The following is a 9,271-nucleotide window of genomic DNA, read 5'->3' as shown; positions in this document are numbered from 1 at the left end:
ACTTCTTTGTAGAATGGTGAGATCTTGGTAGTGAATCCGCAATAGAGCTCACGAAGGATCCTGATGTATTGAGTTTGTACGCCCTGATTGGCTAGGGCTTCCATGACCGCTTCCGTCTCAACAGAATCAAAGGCCTTCTTTAAATCAATGAACGTTAGACAGAGCGGCATCTTGAACTCCCGAGATACCTCAATGAGCTTGGTTATTGTGTGGATATGGTCGATGGTACTGAATCCTTTTCGGAATCCGGCTTGTTCACATGGTTGTCCTTCATCTAGTGTTCTGCTAATCCTATTCAGGATGACTCGAGTGAATAGTTTGTAGATGACAGACAATAGGCAGATTGGGCGATAGTTGCCAATGTCATGGATGTCTCCTTTCTTGTATAGTAGTACAGTCCTGCTGGTTTTCCATTGGGATGGAACCTTGCATTCAGACAGGTAGCGTGTGAAGAGTCGAGCCAATGTATTGATGAGTACTGATGGTAAGTTCTTCAGGTGTTCAGGTCTGATCTTCTCTGGGCCAGGTGCTCTTTGTTTCTTTACCGATGAGATGGCATGTTGGATTTCGGAAGGGAGAACATTGGGAATGACATATCCATCATGTGGTATGTGGTATGTGGGTAAGTGGATGTGGCTATTAAAGAGATCTGAGTAGAAGTCATGAATAATCTTCTCCATTGCCCTTCTGGAAGATGTGATAGATCCATCATGATGTCGGAGGGCAGTCATCTTGGTTTTGTAGTTGGTGAAGGACAGGCGGGCATTACGAATGTTTTTCCCAGCTTCTGCTGTATCTACCAGTACTGCTGCTCTCCTGTTTTTGAGGTCATCCTTGATGGCTTCTCTGCACTGTTTTGCCAGTTCAGATGTTCGCTTGTGGTTGCCTGAGGCATGTGCCAAGCCACGTTGGCGAATAAGTTCAAGAGTGTTCGAAGAAAGACGGTTTTTTGTGGTTATCTCTCTCTTGGCATTCCTTGCACAATCATGGAGGTGCTGAATCATTTGATCGTATTCCTCATCAATGTTGTCAATGACGGCATCTTCCCATGTTGCCGCAATAGAGCCAAAGAGCTCCCAGTTGGTGGTTGTTCTGGGAGTCCTCTTCTTAAACCTTGCATTCTTCTCGTTCTGTGAGGTAGAATTTTGCACGAAGAAGACGGTGGTCTGATTCCGTTTGGAATTTTGGGACAACAGCAACATCGGTTAGGCAAAACCGCCGATTGAATATGATGTGGTCTATTTCATTGTGGAACCATCCTTCGGGAGACTCCCATGTCCAACGTTTAGATTCAGCCTTTTGGAATTGTGAGTTACCATGGAAGGTTTTGGTTGACATGATGAACTCAGACAGTCTGTCACCCTGTTCGTTCCATTCCAGGCCATGGGTTCCGATGTGGAGTTCATCGACTGATCTTCTTGGTCCTATCTTGGCATTAAAATCACCGACAATGATCTTGTAGAAGGTGTGATCTTCTTTATAGAACTTCTCCAGCTCCATGTAGAATTTCTCAGTTTCTCTTTCACCATAACTGGATGTTGGTGCATAGACAACAAAGATAGAAACTGCCGGTAGTGAGCCACATTTATTCAAGTGTAATCGTCCGATTCAGGTTGTTAGGCATTCGAATGAATCAATGCTCGTGACTAAGTTTGTGTTGACAAGGATACCGACACCACCGACGCCTCTTTTATCACATGTTCCAAGGAACAGTTCTTCTCCAGTGTCGAAAACAGCATGATGGGATTGATGTCTTCTCGTTTCGGTCAGACCAATGATGTCGTACTTGATCTTTCGTGCTTGTACCATAAGGTCTTCAATGGATGCAGCAGATGTCAGCGTACGAGCATTAAAAGTACAGACAATCATTTTTGTTTTTCTGTGTATTGGCAGTCTATGTCTGCCTTGGTGTTTTATCAGCCTCTCCTTCCATATCCTTCTCGACTCTGCATATTCAGGGTTAGGGAAATGAGATCCATTTATTACTGGATTTGGCATATCAATTTGGTCTATTTGGCATAGACCACGGATAGCTTGCCAGGCTCTGCCGTGCGGGTTGGATATTTAAGGTACCCTGAAAACTTAGAGAAATATACTTCAGATATATACTGGTGCTTAAAAATTTGGAAGCCAGAAGTTAAAGTACAATAGTTAAAATGGGGTTAACAGAAGTAGAGAGATAGTAAGAATGAAATTATCTGCCACAGAAGTAGGGATTGGGGTGGGGGTGGCGGGAGAGATACTGGGGACATTGGTGATCATGTACACTGGTGGAGGGATACATGCTTGATCATTGTATGACTGAAACTCAATCATAAAAGCTTTGTAACTGTATCTTACAGTGATTCAATAAAAAATTATTTTTTAAGATGGGGTTAAGATGTTTTTCCTGTATGTGGCCTGATTTAACGTCAGCACTGCATGTGATCTCCTGAGAATCGCCCAGAGGGACCCCAGAGTACAAAGCCAAGAGTAGCCCTAAGCACTGGCAGTTATGGCCTACCACCCTTCAAAAAATACACTTGGATAAAGATATTTTCTTTTTAATTATTTATTTTTGGTTTGGTTGCCACATCTGGTGTTGTTCAGGGCTTACTCCTGGTTCTGTGCTAAGGAATCTCTCCTGGTGATGCTCAGAGGACCATATAAGGTGCCAGGTATTGAACCTGAGTCAGCAACATACAACATAAGCAATTTAACTCCTATCTTATCTCCCTGGCCTTGGTTATAAATATTTTTAAATTAAGTTGTGGTGGTGGCACAATTTATGAAAAACACTCTATTTACTCTTACAATGTTTTGGGGTGTAAACTATAACCCAGTAAAGCTCACCTAAAATGTGAAACTCCCAAATTTTACATAGCATTTCTTTCTATGCCCTTTTCAGGCATTTTTTTTCTATTTACATGATTTATTTTAGAAACAACAGCCTTATTTTTGCAACCTGGTTCCTATCCTAAAGATTCCACAAAATAGCCATCCTATTCAAAACTCAATTTTCTCATATCAAAGGTGAATTTTCATATTATTTACATGCCTGTCTTCTAGTGCAAGTTTGTGGATCCGTGAGAAAGTACATGATCCACCCCAAAGTCTTCATACTTAATAGAAACTCAGTTAATATCGGTCCTTCCTTCCTTTCCTTTCTTGCAGCATAACATTTGATAACTGATTTGCACTTTGCAATAAGAACATTCCTTCTATTAGAATGCATGCTCCTGCCCAAGAAGCTATTAATATTCCACAGCAGTGACTTTTTGCCCACAGACTTGGCAGAAGTCTGATTTTCACCTCTCTCCTCAGTAACTTTCCTGGTCTGAAGCTCCTGAAGCCCCAGGAAGTGCCAAGTGCCCTCCCCCCCCCCCCCCCCGTTTCCCCAACCCCCACCCAGGCCAACAAGAGCAGTGGAGTATGACTCTCCTTTAAGATTCAAAAGCTTGTTCCAAGCAATAGCAAGCTTTCAAAAATGCCTCTAGGATTCTAATAGCGAAAGTCGGGAGAGAAGTACAGCCCAGAGAAGAGAGAATCAGCTAGCGAGCCTGTTCGCCGGTGGTACCCAGAGTTTGCCAGCTCCTGAGGACTGTCTATTTAATGCCTCACCCAGGGAACAAGAGGGAATTAAGATGTCTTCAATGAGAAGGAACTGAGAATGAGGAGCCTCAGTCCCACGACAATTATAGCTTAGATATGTTGGCCAATGTCTTTTTCTTTCTCTTGTGACTCATTCTGGGAAAATGCTAATGTCCCAGTCACCCTCCTCTTCTGAACAGCCTCTGGTAAGGGACAGGGACCCTCATGCTACCTCAGCTGAGCACTCAACTCAGAGCCACCCTCCTCCCACTGCTAACGGAGCTACATAGAGAGAAGAAGGGAATAGGTAAGGTGAGGTTGAAAGAAAGGATGACTCCAGAAAAGCTCCTGAGAATGGGCCCAGATGAGCCAGGTTATGCACCCAGTGTATCCAGAAGAGAATCCTTTCAAACACATGCTCTTCCCATGGCCTCACCTTACAGCCATGTATGCAGAGTGTGCATCCACCCGCTAGTTAGAAGAATATAAATAGAGAATGCTTTCACCTTTCTGGGATGCCCTACCTAAGGATACACCCTGCCCCAGTTCCCCTTCCCTCCCATTCCCTCCTTCCCTTCCCTTTCCTTCTCTTCCATCTTCTTCTCTTCTTTTTCCTTCCCTCCTTTACCCTCCCTTACCCTTCTCCTCCCCTTCCTCATTCCCTTCCCTGACCCCACCCTTCTCCTTTTTATCTTCCTTTCCCTCTTCTCCTTTTCCCTCTCTTTCCCTCCTTTCTTTCCCCTCCTTTCCCCTTCTCCTTTTCCCCTTTCCTTTCCTTTTCTATTAAAAAAAACACAGAAATGAGCCTTAGTTAATTTAGTCCTAGTTAAATTCCTCCCCAGGTGTTTAGTTTCTTTCTCTTCTACTTTCCAAAAAACTTTCCTATGTTCAGTTGTGTCTGAGCATCTTTATCAGTCAACATTTTCATTCTTGAAAATACTGAAAAATCTGGAAACCTCTACGGATGAACACAAAGACCCACCATCACAGCTCCTACATCAATAGCCGTGTTGGGGAGCAAGGGGGTGGGGTCATAATCTAGACAATTTACTATTTTAAATCTCACCAACATGAGGGGTAGGAAGTAGATAGATCAAGGAAATATTTGGCTAAGGGGCTGCAGGAATAAGAACATTTAAAAGGGAAGGTCACAGGACAAATGATTTCCTCTTTGACCCCCCCCCCCCCCGTCCACATACGTTTCCCAGGCCAATGCCAGGAAAGCAACAATTTTCACCTATGTGGCCTAACAATAAAGAAAAGCCAAATGGACAAAAATCCGAGGGGTTATGGATCCCTGAGAAGCAAAACATAGAGTCCCAGTGACAAATGATGCACAGCAAACACCAGCAAGAGGACATAGGTCCCAGGATTTCAGCTGTGGACCTCTGACCAGATAAATTATTGCTTGGGCATGTACTTGGTGATCATATACTAGAGGGGAGCAAAATCAGTGCAGGGACCAGACAAAGTGACATGTTTCACCAGAAAAGCTATATAGCATGGGACGTCTATGACCTCGTGATCAGACATTGGAAGCAGAGACAGACTCCTGGACATCAGCTGCAGTCTTTGTAGCTACTTAGAACAATTTTTAGCAAAATTTTTTTAAAAAGTTGGTTTCATAAGCATCAGGAGTTTTGTATGCTAATTTTACATACAGAGTTCACAAACCCACTGAGGAGATAACCAATTTCACTATCACAGCAGCAATGGATAAAACAACAATGTCAACTCTGGGCAACAAGCACATTCAAAAGCAATGAATGATATGACATGGTTAGCAAAGATCCAATCCAGTGGAGACTAAGAACGTGGTCCCCTGTCAGTCCACTTTATGATGCTTGGCAAATTAATTAAACCTTCTGAGCATTATCTAATTAACAATGATGGTAATAGTAAACCTATCAGAGGGTTTTAGTGAAGTACAAGTAACAAATATGTGAATTATGTAATTAATTCAGTACTTGAGAATAACAGAAAAAATAAGTAGCACTGTCCTCCCGATGTTCATCAATTTGCTCGAGCGGGCACCAGTGACGTCTCTAAAAATAAATGTTTAGAGAAACTGTTTTTCTAGGAGGAATAGAAGAGAGAAGGAAGAAAAGCTGGTCTAAGATTTATTCTTGGTTTTCTAGTTCCTGATATTCAGCAGGCATCCAAAAAATATCTTGAAATGAGTACATGTGAGGGAATTTGGAATGATTTTATTCACTGCACACAAAAGCTTTGATAAGTGGCATGTGTCATAAACCTGAGGCACAATGACAAACCAATTGCTACCCTTTCCTGCCTGATGAGGGAATGTGGCATTAAGCAAATATACATTCAGACTCCTTATATGTCTGGATAAAAGAACGAGCAGGCTTCCTAGCCTCACATTTAGAAATTTATCATTCCTAGGGAGAGCCACCAGGGATTATTCAGCTCCCTTTGGGACATCTACCCACTGTGCCAATAGCCACCCTCCAAAATAAACCTGCACCGTCAAGTTATGTCAATCAAAAATATGTGTAGGGCCCAGAAGGAGAAAGAGAGTAAGAGGGAATGTGCCTGCCACAGAGGCGATGGGGGGGGGGGGGGGTGCAGAGAGAGTGGAGTGGGTGGCGGGAGGGATATTTGAAACATTGGTGATGGACAAAGGGCACAGGTGGAGGGAATGGGTACTCAAACATTGTATGACTGAAATGTAATCATGCAAATTTGTAAGTCTGTAGCTGTATGTTATGGTGATTCATTACAATAAAAAAGAGTGTGTGTGTGTGTGTGTGTGTGTGTGTGTGTGTGTGTGTGTGTGGAGAGAGAGAGAGAGAGGTCTGAGTGGTAGTACAGGTAGAGCCCTTGTCTTTCATGTGGCTAAACTGGGTTTGATCATCAATACCTCCTATGGTTCCCTGAGCTCCTCTAGGGGTGATCTCTGAGCCACAAGTAAGTCCTGAGCATCACTGGGTATGGCCCACCACCACCAACAACAACAACAACAGCAAACAAAAGTGTAGACATGCCAACTCTGTGTTGGCATAGTTTACCTAACCCACTCCACATTGATAACTACTGTTTAGAGGGATAAATGAATAAGACTCTCAAAGACAACTGGATAGAGGGGCCAAGTTAGACTTCAAGTTCAGAGGGAAAAAAAGAACCCTGAAGCTAACACCCCCAGATAGAAGATCACTGCACAGGCAAAGAGAAGCAGGATCCTGCAAGACCTAGAATCCATGGAAAGGCTCTGAGCCCAAGGTCCTAGAGGGATTAGAAGGGCCGGGGAACTGTCTTAAGTAACACAGTGGGCAAGGAAACAGGAAAGCAAGGCCGATCCCAGGTTCTGCCAAGCAGGAGGGCACCTGGATTCTGCTGAGGGTCCCTGAGCACACGCCTTTTCTCACCTTTCTTTGCTCAGGACCTCACCATCTCATCATGAAAAATGAAACTCAAGGGGTCATGTGACTAAAAGCTGCTCATAAAAATCCAGCTTTTCTTCTCCAGCAAGTGTGCAAACAGAATACACTGGTGTCTTCCAGTCAGGCTGCTGGTATAAAATATCATAATCGGGGTAGTGTACTGACAATAGAATATAATCCTCACTGTTAGCTGTAAGGCTGAGAAAGTCAGGTCAAAACTCTGGGTCGGGGAGTTCACAGATGGCCATTTCTCCATGCCCCCTTCCAGCATCTCTCTGGAGTCTCTTCCCTAAATCCCCTTCATGACAGCACAGCCAATAACATCCTGAAATCACCATTTCCCCATAACTTCAGCCCCTGCAAAGCCCTCCTCCTAATGCCATCATTCAGCATATGAACTGGGTGAAGGGGGTGGTTGCCGCATTCAGATCTAGAACCCCCTTCCCCTGCAGTAGTTTGTACAGCACTGGAGCTGAGTTCTGGACAGTGGCATACCCAGAAGTAAATGTCTGTGTCATTCAAGTGCTTAGGAACCAGGACCCTGTACATGAACAAACTATCTCTGATCTCTCCTCTGGCAAGATAGCAGTGTGGATAGCAGCATGGAGACTCACTGAAGAAGGCAGCCTGGGACTTTCAAAGGCTCCCATCCCCCCACTGGAATTCCCATGAGGAACAGTCAAATAGGTTTGCTACTTAAGACAGTGGTAAACTTCTATTGTGTTAAGTCTTGAGACCAACAGAAGGCTAAAGTTTGCATTATCCTATCAAATAAAAACAATTCAGGAAATACCTCTCCTTGAATGAAAGATACACATTTCCCTTGACCCAATGTGTCATGAAGAAAAGTAAAACAATCTCCAGTCTTAATAGTCAACTGTGGAACATAAAGGGAACAGCAGATTCCCGTACAACTCAGAACATAAGTAGTGGAATCATTGTAGCCTTATACATTTAATGTGATGATTTACTGTAAATGAACAAAAGAGCTCTCTGTCTTCTTTTCAAAAGATCATGGATAGAGAATTTCTTTTACAAACATTTTAAACTCTGTAAGCAAGCTAAAAGAAAATTCCAATTTTAGATGTTAGAGTTGAAACCTTTTTATGTAAATGAGAGTAGGAATTATGATACTATATCACATGATTTGATCTATTTACATCAGTCAAAATCAGACAGCAATCAATAATCAGAAATTCACTTCTGTGAATTTTTTTCTGATAATTCAATTTGCCATTTCTTTAAGTTTTGTTTGAGCAAGTAATATGAATTTAAATTTGTTTTATGCCTGCCGGGTGATGGGAAGGAACCTGGGGACATTGGTGGTGGGGAGGTCACATTGGTGGTAGAATTGGTGTCAGAAAATTATATGCCTAAAACAACTGTACTGTGAATAACTTTGTAAATAAATTTGATTCAGTAACAATAAATTTTAAAAAGGAAAAAAAGAGAAAATTCCAGAACAAGAAAATTTCTGAAACCAAGCATTGTACAACTAATAAACTACAGTCTTCTGGACAATTACTATGTCTCTCAAAAATTGAACATTAATTCATTACAATTCAGTAAACTGTCAAATAGAGAAACATACAAAATCACCTATATTCCTACGTTAGGTCTTTTATGGCAAGAAAATTCCCTTCTCCCCTTCCTTTCTCCCCAGACCTTTTCACCTAAGCTTATGAATCCAAATGTCAATAACTAGCCTGACTTATCAGCAATCACACACCTAGCAATCAACCGAGCAGAATGAACAGTCTACTGCCGATTTATTCAAATGCACCACTCCAAATCTATGCACAGTGGAAAGAGTGAAAAGTAAGGCCCATGTCTAAGGAAGAAGCATGAACCAGAACAGACATGCTTCAGCTGAAATAGACAAATCAACTTGCAATGGACTAAAGATATTTAAAAGGATATACTTAGCAAAATGAGTCAGAAAGAGAGGAACAGACATACAAAGATTGCACTCATCTGGGGAACATAAAGTAACAAAATAGGAGACTAACACCCAAGAATAGCCAAGATAAGTACCAGGGGATTTACTCCATGGCTTGGAGGCCAGCCGCACATACTAGGGGAAAAGGCAGTTCAGATAAAGAAGAGAGCACCAGATAAAGGGTGTTGGGAGGATCCTCCCAGGATGGGAGATGCTTGCTGTAAGTAGACTGTAGACCGAACATGATTGCCACTCAATTCCTCTTTTGCAAACCACAGCACCCAAAAGGAGAGAGAGAACAAAAGGAAATGCCCTGTCACAAAGGCAGGGTGGGATGGGGGGGATGGGGGGGAGGGATACT

The sequence above is a fragment of the Sorex fumeus genome, unplaced genomic scaffold (genome assembly GCF_029834395.1).
Source record: "Sorex fumeus unplaced genomic scaffold, SorFum_2.1 ptg000072l, whole genome shotgun sequence".
Lineage (NCBI taxonomy): Eukaryota > Metazoa > Chordata > Mammalia > Eulipotyphla > Soricidae > Sorex > Sorex fumeus.
Note: the sequence above shows the minus strand (reverse complement) of the source record.